We start from the raw sequence: 12,373 nt of genomic DNA on the forward strand, positions 1-12,373 counted from the left end.
CTTCTGCTTTATCCTATATTTCTAGGGTATTATTTGTATGGCTTCTACATTTCATTGACCTTGTTTTTTGTTTGTATCTACTTTCACCGTTTATTTGATTCTGCGTTCCTGCGGATCGCAAAGTAAGGTTTTCACTGCTGCTAAAAAAAAAAAAAAAAAAAAGAAGAAGAAGGCCAAATTGGGATCAAAATGCCGAAACTTCATCAAAGAGGCTTCGCAGAGAAAGCGGCCGTTACGGCGCACTCGACGGGGACGGAGACAAAGATCGGCGAGGTGGAACGAGAAGAGAAAAGGACGGATGAATCAAAGACTGGGCGGAAGGCGGAGGAACGAGGAGACCAACGTGCACATCAAGCGCGCTGTTAAGAGTCTATAAATATTGACCACCCATCACTTGGCACCGCGTCCTACAACCAAAGATAGATTGGCATGGCAACAGAGGTTTGCTTTCGCTCTGCCGCAGTTGCGTCTTTTCTCAAACGATGGCACATTAGCAGGCGAGAAAGACCGAGCGGAAGGTGCAGAAGTCAGATCATGGATTTGGGTGTGTGTGATGTCACACAGGGTGCCGATACCTCTATCTTGTGGAAGTGACGACGCCACCAGAGGGAAGCTAAAAAAAACTAAAACTAAAGATGCTAACTTGTTGATGAGTTGTTGTGTTTTGTTTTGTTTTTTATCAAATGAGTAATGTTGCTGAGCAGAAGCAAAAGAAAGAAAAAATGTGTGTAATGCAACAAAAACACCTGGGACGCCAGGCCGATTGTGCCACCATCCGGCTCGACGTTTCGCTGTGTGTTACAAAATGACTCACAAGATAACTGTCAAGTTCACCTGCGGGGGCGCAGTTTCATTCACGCTGGTCAAGAAGAGAAGAAGTTCATCCCGGACGCTCGACTCTCTTCGTTCAAGTGTTTCCGTGGCACCCCTACAACCGGCGACACTTTTGAATGGAAACGTTCCGAAAACCTCGGACAAAAGCAAACTTCGCTCGGCGAGGACTCCGGACTCTCCGCGGGTCCGAACCGGCGGCTTCCGCGGTCGCAGCAAGCCGGGGGAAATGAACATGAATCGCTGGAACAAAAGCCCCCCCAATCATCTCATCTGCATCAGAGCTGAGATTTTAATACTGCAGGACCTCGCGGGGGCTTTTTAAACGTGATATTATTTCTGCCTGTTATCATCTTATGATGGCTGGTGGTTAAGAGTCTCCCCTGTTTATACCCCGTTTCTATATTTGTAATATTTGGCGGCGACCGGCCTCTTTGGGGGGGCATTAAAACCTCACTCCGGCCGCCGCTCCACTCAACTAAGCACCGATAACTCTCATCTATCATCGGGGCTTTATTGCTGCTTAAGAGACGGCGTGCACCCCGAGGCATTGTTAATGGAGGAGGCGCGCGGATTTGTTGCGTCAGTCTGCAATTTAAGGGCCCAGTGTGGAAGGGTTACACATCGCATACCTGGAGAAACTGAACGCAGTGAACGTAGCAGCTGCCTTTATTTACGGTGTGCAGTCACAGTTGTGGTTGTGTCTAAAACAAACTGTGTTGTTATTGGGAGACCTGTACAAATGAATGAAATTTCTCATTCCGAGATATAGTCCATCTTAAAACATTTGTAGATGCAAGTTGATGGGAAGTTTTCCTTCCGATTGGGCCACCGCACGGCTTCTCTCAAAGAGAAGCGCGAGGGCTTTTGAATCTGCATTTACAGAGAGACCCAAATCTTCCACACTGGGCCTTTAAAAAGAAGTAAAGAGATCTTCGGGTGATTGATGCAACATTAATTATCCCAAGCTGACGATCATTGCTCACGACTTTTACCAGTTTGGATAGTTGTTCCATCAAATTTATTAGATCTAACTAGAAAAAAAAAAAGAGGCCCTTACCTCATTTTCAAGCCCCACCGAGGTTGTAACCAGCCGTTATTTGATGTTGTCTCTCGGGCGTATGTCAGTGGTTCTCAACTGGTGGAGTCTCAGGACCCACATTGTTTTCCGTATCATGAAGTTGCAACCCAAATTTATTGCACAGCACTCAAATCTATTCCACACAAAAAAAAAAAAACACGATCCCACTTTCTATCATGTCTGGTAAATACATTATTGAAATTGTTGAATTGAATTGTGTGTCCTGCAAAAATAAAAGTTTTTTTTTTTTCGATGAAAAAAAAAAAAAATAATAAATAAATAAATAAATAAATAAATATATATATATATATATATATATATATATACATATATATATATACATATATATATTAGTATTTATTTATTTATTTTTTTAAAAGTGAAACTGCCCACAAAGCCGTAACCCAGTCAAAACATCTCTGCGACCCACTTTTGGGCCACAACCCACTAGTTGAGAAACATTGGCGTATATCACACACACACAGAGTAGAGTTGATTTCCAATCAAATGTGGGCATACGTTTGTGGCGGCGCACCTTTCAGAAACATGCTGACCACACACACACACACACACACACACACACACACACACACACACACACACACACACACACACACACACACACACACACACACACACACACACACACACACACCCTGCTGTCCCTGGGAATTAGATTGATAAAAAGGTGGGTGAGCGGCAGTGGTGGGCCGCAGCACATTAATCTATGGCTACGGCCTGGTATGTCAGCCGCCTATTTGATGAATGGGGGCTTAAAATGCATTATACGCACACACACACACACACACACACACACACACACACACACACACACACACACACACACACACACACACACACACACACACACACACACACACACACACACACACACACACACACACACACATAATAAAAAGAGCAGGACCGAGCCAAATGATTAGCCCTACACTCTCATCTGCACATGCAAAAGTGCACATTTATCGGATTTATTGTATGCTACATACCCATAGTGTGTGTGTGTGTGTGTGTGTGTGTGTGTGTGTGTGTGTGTGTGTGTGTGTGTGTGTGTGTGTTGGACAGGAATGCAGGTACATAAATCCAGTTACTCTTTAACTATGGGATGCCGCTGGTGCGACAATGTTCTTGGACTACTTTTTCTTCGCTCTCAGGTAAAACATACACCATCAGATTGCTCTGAACAACCCAACACGAGCACGCACAGCTGAGCGCCCATATGCGAGTCCTTCGGGGAGGGGCGGGCGAAAAGTCACCGAGCCGCATCTGTCGAAACGCACTCCGTAATCCCCCACCTCCGCACTCAACCAAGTGTGCAACTGCAAGCGGAGCGAGCCTCGACGTAACAGGAATAATGCCGCGTTTGGAGTGAAAACAAGCGGAATAACGACCTGTCGCGGGAGGCCGGGAATGCTCAGATCGTGGCTCTGGAATCCGTCTCATCCGTCTTGGCAGCGTCCAAGAGGAGGCAGTTTCAGGTGCCTTGGAAGTGCGACAGGCTTCTTTTTGAAGAAGAAGAAATCGATGAAGCACCTAGTGAGTGGCTTAACAGATTAGCTTGAGCGATGCTGAGGTTTTATTTGTTCAAATTTGATCGTATTTTCCTATTCAAATAAGAAGAAAAAGCAGGAGGATTCACTTCACTGCAGATCACTTATACATCTTAGCCGCTTACCACAGGGAGCGGCACACCCATGCACCAACAGCAGGTCTCGGCTGAAGCAAGCTAGCTAAATTAGCAGGTTTGAAAATCGGTCTGGTTGAATGTGATCGACAAAAAAAAAAAGTTTGTCCAATCACCTTTCAAGCTGAGTTTTACCATCTGTAAGTCTGCCGTGCACAAATTCAACACCAGTGTTGCCAGTGTGCAAAGCGCAGCTTCGAGTTCTCAGAGTAAATGGTTATTGATGCCGCTTGTAGCGCTGGCGATCCGGTGCTAGAGCTACTGTGGAGAGTACTTAGCTCAGTGTGCGCAGCGACACCATTCCAGCTAGCCGGAGGGTGAGCGGGAGGAGGAGGGCAGGTGGGCAGAGTCACACATGATTGCACACTCACAAACACACATAACAAGGGAGCCCAGTGCCCCCCTACTGGTCACAGTAGCATCCCGTCGGTCCCCACCGCACCGCTGATCTATTTCAGGTGCCGCTCATCACAGCACACCTGTTCGCTAAGAGCGGCTAACGACCTAGCGGATGGCTCGCTGGAAGCCGCCAGCAGCCGCCGAGTGGCTGTAAATTGTAGAAATCTCAGTCGGGTTCCGTTCCGGAGCTGCTTCCAGAGGGGACCGCCGGCCGCGAGTGCTAACATCTCGTCAAGAGGTGAAGCAGATCAGAAACTCTCTCGGACCAAATGGAGATGACAAGTCGCACTGGACTCCTATAGTAAGTAAGAAACATGGCTGGAGGATCTGCTCGATATTGTGCGTTGTTAAGTCTGGATAAAAGAGGATCACGTCATCGATCATGATGTCATTAAAAGCCGGCGGCTTGGATCGATGCTTTCTCTTCTGCCCCTTTATTGCCATCATTAAATTTCAGGGCCCTCCGTGTTGCAGTGTAACTGTAAATTATCTATCTATAAAAAGTATGTTATTCTCCTCGTAATGGCTTTTACAAAAAATTGAGACAAAAGAATTTGCCTGTTGTGTGCGGTTATGTGGTATTCTAGTACGTAATGTCGTAATGTGTTATTCTAATACAGGTAATATTCTAATATAGGTTTTGGGACAAACTTCTACGCACAGTGTGTTTAGATCAGTTTTTATTGGAAATGACAAAAAAATAGACTTTAGCTTTTAGTGTGCAAAATCAACCTAGTGGTCAGATTTTAGATTGCAGCACTCTTTCGCTCAAGCTTCCCAAGCTTGCCAGTGAACTATGGTGGCCTGCGCACACAAACCTGGATCCCTTGTCAACCTTGCTGTTGATGGTTTATTTGAGGAAGCCCAAAATAGGAAACGCACTGTCAGGAGGGTTGGATCGTCCACACCGACTTCCTTAGAAATAGCGGTGCAAGATGGCAGCTTACTGGGAGCAAGACCCTTGCTGTATGCATATTCTTATACAGGATGTCCCAAAAAATACATACACACCCTAACCTTAACGCCATTGGAATTAATGATGGCGGCCCGATTAAATTTAAAAAGAAAGGAAATTTATTCTAAAATGCAAATGGAAGTATGAAAACGCAGTTAAAGTGCAAAGACAATTTAGGAGGGAGTTAAACAAAAAAAAAAAAAAAAAAGAAAAAAAAAGAACACCCAACGCAAGTTTCCATCACTGGAATTAAAGATAAGTTTGAAGCTAATGGAAGTGTTGAGAACATCCACGAGAAGCGTTCCACAAGAGCACGGACATCCACAAGCTCCACAAAGGAAGAAAGACTGCTGGAAATGTCTCACTTGTGATGGTGACTCGCATTGGTGGTTTGTTTTTATTGTTCCATCTCATTGCTTTATTGTTCTTTTTATTGTCCTGTGAATATACACTTTTAAACACACACACACACACACACACATATATATATATATATATATATATATATATATATATATATACATATATATATACATATATACATATACATAAAGTATATATGTGTATATATAAGTATGTTACGCTTCTACCAAGATAAAAATCATCAATCAATACAAATGACTCACTGGACCTTGAACTCAAGGCCCTGGCAAAACACGAGCTAAATGGTCTCATTGGTCAGCTGTGCAGTGACATCATTACCAGCCTATCATCAGGCTTCATGAATGTCGCTCCCGATACGCTCACTTTTTTTTTCCCCACCGACACTCTTCCCACATTCCGCCTGTTCTCTCCAGACTGTCAACTTCCAGCCACCTCGGAGGCTTCCACTGCAGATCGAGAGATTTTATTCGATGCGTTTCATCCTAAATGTTGAGGTTGCTTGACTGTTTTTCTCATCACAACAGCAAAACCAAATGAAATACCAATAAAACTTCTTTTATAATGTTGTGCACGATACAATATCAACAATTAACTGGTGAGCCAAACAGTCATTATTTACCATTCATTATTAATTTCCTATCTAAATTAAACTTTTAATATTTTTTTGCAGAATATTCTACAAGGGTGCTGCCATCTCTTTCCAACAACTAAATGTAACTTATTCTCGCTGAATAAATGTGTTTTTATAGTTAAGCTTAATTAAAAAGGTCTCCTGTGTGTTGCAGCAAGTGAGTGAAGTTTCATTGGATAGTGTAAACGCGGTGTTTCTACCCTGTGCATGACACACAACATTTTGTTTTTACCCCACACGCAAGCAATATTTTAATTTCAATTTCCAGTCGTTTCACTGCGTATAGAATTCTGTCCATTGCTTTAAGATTTTCACCAGCTTTCAACCTCTCAACCTATACCTTTTTTTTTTTTGGGGGGGGGTTTAAAATCTACATATTTCCGCAAGAAAAAAAAGGAAATGCGAGCGTGTAGGGAGAAGAATTCGTGGAGTGTCATCACATCACCGCAGTCTCCACGGTGACTCCGCCCGGTCTTGGCCCCCCCACTGAAGTGTGAAGGCTATTGGGAGCTTCTCGGCATGAAACCCTCGCTGCGACTGAGGCTCTGATCGCATGACAACGGAGCGGCACACAGATGAGTTGGTGTGTCACCGGTTCTGCACGTTACGTGTTGCCGGTCATTATGGCGGGCTTTCTGCCACAACGTCGCGCGCAGCTCTAGGAGATTTTTTTATTTTTTTATTTTTTTTCCCCCGAACCCGCATGCGTGTGGGGAGGAGGCGGCGACGCGTTCAGACGCCCCAACCGGCGGAACGGCGGTTCGTTTTCTGTCGCGCTCTCCTACACAACGGCGTCATTAAGCGCGATTCCTTCCGTCTGTCCCGGACACAGCTCGTCAGCGGCGGTGAATAGTGGGAAACCGAAACGCAAAACAGCGGCCACCAGGGAAGCTGTTGCGCAACTTCCTGTGTGAGCGAGCGGGCTCGGTTGACGACGGTCACATCAGCCGGATGAGTCCGGGTTTCTAACAAAGCAACACGTTTCCCACGAAAAGCCCCAGAAAAAAATAAAAGAGGTTCGTTGATGGTTTTTTTTTGGTTCTCAGTGGCTCCATGGATCACCTGAGCGTTGGCGTCCATGCATACATTTTTTTTTCTCTATTTCTCTTGTTCTACCTCTGAAACCTTGTCCACCTCGTTTTTTCAGTCGGTCCTCATTTTCTATTGACTCGACAACTTTTGTTTGTTTCTGTGACACAGATAAAGAGGCACGCTACAAGAAAGACAGAGGGATGGCAAAGGGAAGCTGCTCTGAAAAAAAACAACATACCAAGTCCTAGCAGTTAGCTACAGAGTGGTGGCTAACGTTGCCCCTTGCGCGATTAGGAGGCCTCAACCAGCTTTAGACCGGTTTAGCTTAGCCGAGGCATGGGCAAACTACGGCCTGGGGGCCATATGCGTCCCATTCAGCTTTTTAATCTGGCCCTAAGTAAGTCATAAAATAGCTGTATTTCATCCATTTTATTCAGTGTTTTAAGAGTAAATTTCAATAAAGAGCTAAATGTCGTGAGGCTTCAAAGACTTTTTTCATGTTCAATTGACAATAAAGCACATTTTCTACATATCCCATGATACATTTTTTTCCCCCTCCTATATCAGGTGGGTCACCAAAACACTCCATCCACCTGCTCCTGCTCCGGCCCCTCTGGCAAATTTTAGAACCTATTGTGGCCCACCAGTCACAAAGTTTGCCCAGCCCCGGTCTAATCCCAGCCAGGAGCCTCCGTCTGGGCTTAATGCGACTGAGTGAGCCGAGTCACTTCGACCGCTTCTTAGAGCTTGCTTTTAGCTTAGCCGCTTGAATGTGACAGACAGAAGGTTCGTCTACCTTCCGCGCTTTGCCTCCCTTCTTCTACGGCTTTGTCTGGGCTCTTTGCCTGATGGATACACGCATTAAACATTACATCTTGCACAGCAAAGCTTTTAAAGCAACACCGGGCACCTCTTTGTCTGCGCCTCGTGAAAAAAGTATCATTTCCCTCACGTGGGGCCGTGGAAGGATAGCAGCAGCAGTGACGACGGTTGCTGCTGCTGCTGCTGCTGCTGCTGCTGCTGCTGCTACTTTTAGAGGGGAGGGACGACGGTGATGGATCCCCTGGAAATGAAGGGACGGGCGCAGAGCGGGGCCGCTGGAAACAAGGCCGACCTTGATTAAAGCGCTAATATTACGCGCTATCAATTATTCAGGAGCGGCTCTTGTGACGCCCTACATCATCGGATGTTACTGGCCTGCCGTTGAGAGGACTCCTGCGTGAGGAATAAACAGTCCAGGCGACGGACCCGCAGTCCTCAAAGTCCCAATTCACACCGCGCGAGTTAGACGGAGCGGCGCCGCCATTTTTATGTTCCACGTGACAGACGGCGGGCAACTCGCCCGTCGCAGTCAACGTCGCATTAAAGCCGCTAATTCATTCATGACGGGCGAATAATCGCTGAACCGTGCGACTTTTAATAATGCATACCTTGATATTGGCTGGGAAACACGAGTTCCCACTCTCTGGAAAGCCCTTCGGAGGCAGCTGCCTTCTGCAGCTGCAGCAGCTGCAGAAGGCCGTAAAGGTAATGATGACTTCACCCTCCCCACTACCCCCGGCCCCGCCCCCGCACTCATTACCTGAGTCATAGCACCTTTTTTTTTTTTTCTCTTCTTCTTCCTCCCCGTGCTGAAGATCACATCTTGGGCTTCGGATATTGCGTGTTTAGCTAATTTGTCGTGGCGAGCGACAATCTCACCCAAAGTGCTCCGTCCAAGCAATTACAGCAGGATTAGGGACTAATAACTAATTACAGCGTAATGTGCTTTAATGCGTTTTTAATGGCAGCTGAGTGTTAATGTCAAAATCATGTCCTGTCTGTGTGCACATGGAGCGAGAGGTGAAGGCTGAAGGAGGGGACGGGGACCCGAGGCAGGGAAGGAGGCAGAGAAATATTGATTTTTTTAATTATTTTTTGGGGGCGAGGGGCTCCGGGTTTTCAGCCGTGGGCGGTGCAGAAATGCATTTCCCCCGCTGCTGTTTTACGTCAAAGGAGGGAGGGGATGGGGGGGGGGGGAGCGGACAGAAAATGCCTGTTTGAATTATGATCCGGGAATAGAGAGCGTTTATTGATTCCCGACTGTATGAAGGGACGGCTACACTGCTGAGACAAGTGAGATTGAGCGCCGGCTGGCAGCCGATAAAAAGACGCGTCGTGTCGTGGATGGATCGGAGGCAGAGCGCAGTAAAGAAAGCCTGGGGGCCTGGAGGACAGGGGAGAGGGGGGAGGGAAAAAAATGAGGCCCGCGCATGCACATGCACACACACATACATCCAATTTAAAAAAAAAAAAAAAAAGGGGGGGGTCACGGCGAGTGTATGAAAAAGCATGCTGAGGATTAAAAGCAAACAAACAAACAATTCCTTTCAGATGCAGCTCGGAGACGCACTCGAAACCCGCTGCTTTGGTTTGTCGGCCGCAACGCTCCATTCATCATTTGTTTCCCCACTTGTTTGTCCTAATAGGCTGCAGGAATGGCAGAACAAAAAACAATAAATTGTAATACACAAAAATCACTGCATAATATCTCAGACATTGATTAGGATGCAGATTGCCTTGCGAGCTCCGTTGGTGCGGCTTGGCCCCTTTTAATTGGGTTCTGTTAATTAATGCCGCGTGTGAAGACAAACTGAATTACCAGCAGTTTTTTTTTTTTTTTCTTTTCGCCAAGCACTTTTTTCCCTGCATGTAATTATCTGCTAATTATGCTGAAAAAAGTGTGTATATGTGTGTGTGTGTGTGTGTGTGTATTTGCCCGTGTAGTTCAGTCTTAACCATCTTTTGTGTTGCGGTGTACAGTTGAACCTTTATCGACTTCTTGGCGCGGCAAGTAAATGCAGCGAGAGCGGACGTCTTATTAATCATCAAATTCAAAAGACTCTTTAAAATGAGTATATTGAATGAATATGAGAAGGAATCAAGGTTCTTTTGTTGTTTTGTTGAATGGGTTATTGTGTGGCGTCATTTGATTTACGTGTGAACCATTGACACGGGAAGGGGATGGGCTTAGGTTTAGGTCCAAGTGATCCTATGTATCCCGAAACCTGCCTGTACACATGTATATGTTTATGCTATGATGTTATATATAAGTTAGAGTTCAATGTGAGTCAACGGAAAAAGTTTTTTGAACTTTCTCCTGCTCCTTTTAGAAGATGAAATCTGTATTTGAATTATGTACTTGGGATGTTAAAAAGAGGTTTTTGATCATTCTGACCGGGTTTGTTTTGTTTCCTGAATGTAACGGCATGTTTATCTTTTTAAGTTATTGTTTTTTGAACATGTTCAAACTAGATTAAATAAACTAAACTAATCAGAGAGATAGCAAAAAAAACTATTTATGCTTAAAGGTTGGAACGTAATGTTTTATTCTCATCAGTAACAGATGCACAATCTACATATTTCGCATTAATTCATTTCATTCCGTTCACGTGGCACCGCGCGGCAGATTTATGCAGAACCAGTGACTCGCTAGGTCTCCGCACGAGAGAGCGAGAGAGAATTAAAAGCCCCTGCGAATAACTTACGGAGATCCATAAATCTCAACGAGTGCCGTCGCATATTGAGACAGATGGAGCGTTTCCAAAAATCCTTTTGGATTTAGCGCACCCATCTGGCGGAGGGGCCACGGAGAGGAGAGAGACAACTTGAAAGGCGATTGGCTGAGCCGTACGTCTGTCACGATGCCGCTGACTTGACAGCAGGTGGGAGGGGCCACAGTCACAGCAGGACGCTGCCCCGTGGTCAGAGGAACCTTCGCCAGAGCCCGTCTGGGACCAAGGTGGAACAGTGCTAATCGTGCTAATCGTGCTAATCGTGCTAACCGCGCTAATCGGTTTAGAAGCAGCTTCTTTTTTTCTTGTGGTTTGTCGTAGCATTTTGAAAGCCGTCACTCGCCAGTCTCTTCATTGACTAAAAGGAAGCCGATTGGTTGCGGAGTGCTATGAAAATCAAACGGCGGCGGTGATGCTGCTGTTGAAGGCAGATGTGTGTTGATTTCACAGTTTAAATCTGAGTAGCGTGGCAGCGTTGCTTGTTCTGGACGAAGGCCAATTAGGGCGAACGGCAAAAAAAAAAAGGTTCCACTTGAAGGTCCAGTGTAATGTTTGGCTTGAATTAATAAAAATGTATAATCGCAGTATAAAAAATGTAATTTGGCTTTCCTACCCTGAGAACGCTTCGCTGCTTTCTTGTCTTCCACGCCATATTTCAAAGAAAGCTCGGTGTGGACAATCCAGCCTGCCTGACAACAAATTTCGTATTTAGGGTGATTGCTCTCATCGTCAAATAAACCAACAAAAAAGAAGGTGGAGGAGGTATCCAGGTTTAGGTGTGCAGGTCACCGTAGTTCACTGGCAAGCTCAAGTGGGGGAGGGAGAGTGAAATTGGCTGCAATCTAAAATGTAACCACCTGATGTCGCCGTTTCTTCTTCAAAATATCAAAATATCACACACTTAACCTTTCAGGCCCACTTCAACAAAAACCATGGCCAAGTGAGTATCTCTCTCTCCACTCAAATGTGCCATTACACAGTTTCAAGTTTCAAGCCCAACTTTGAGAAACAGACTGACAGCAATTTCTTCCTCACTTTTCTTCTATAGATCCAATTTTCTTCCGAGCAGCTTGCCAGCAGGACACCTCATGCGTCGTTCCGGTTTAAACACAGCAGCAGAGCAATAACGCATTGAAAAACACAGCGGTTAGCTGTTAGCAGCCATGTGGAACTGCCATCCTGCGGCACCATAGGTGCAGAATGTACGTGTCGAATGATTAAAAACACGATGCAACTTTGAATTTTGCTCTCTAAATTTCACCCACAGTCTTCTGTGGAAGTAGTTGCACATCCACTGGACTCCACATCCGCATTCTTAGCACGGCAGTGGGTCCAGGGCGCCGGCTGGATGTTAACCAAGTTCATGTTTTTCCATGATTGTTGGCCCCCAACGCAGGAACTGAACCCAGGACCTTCATACCCCATCGACAGCGCAGACCAATGCGATGGCGCGTGCTGGGGATTCAAAAGCGTCTTGTCTCCGACTGAGACAGAGAAACATTTCTTGTTGTCATTATTATTATTATTTCTTTTTGTCCCAAGCGCCTCAACTCAAAGAGGGGATCTGATGCGCGGCGGCGGCGGCGGTTCAGCGGGCGCGCAATGAACCGCGAGTTATCGCCAGGGAAACTCCTTCCCTGCTGATGAGAAACACGCGCCGCCTTCCGACTGCATGGCGGCGAGATTCATATTTTCGGGCCATTAAACAGAGAGGGAGGAGGTGGTGGTGGGGCGTCTCAGATCTCAAAGTGCTCCTCGTGCACGTACCGGGCAGCCGGGAGGCCGAGAGCGGCGGGCGGGCGTG

The 12,373-nt window shown here is 45.9% G+C and overlaps 1 protein-coding gene across 4 annotated transcripts in view; it reads right to left on the reverse strand.

The window, feature by feature from the left end:
- samd12 (sterile alpha motif domain containing 12) overlaps positions 1 to 12,373 on the reverse strand; it is a 105,949-nt gene that overhangs the window by 64,748 nt on the left and 28,828 nt on the right. The window lies entirely within an intron of this gene.

The sequence above is a fragment of the Nelusetta ayraudi genome, unplaced genomic scaffold (genome assembly GCF_046127955.1).
Source record: "Nelusetta ayraudi isolate G7.1 ecotype Tasmania unplaced genomic scaffold, CSIRO-AGI_Nayr_v1 ptg000135l, whole genome shotgun sequence".
Classification (NCBI taxonomy): domain Eukaryota; kingdom Metazoa; phylum Chordata; class Actinopteri; order Tetraodontiformes; family Monacanthidae; genus Nelusetta; species Nelusetta ayraudi.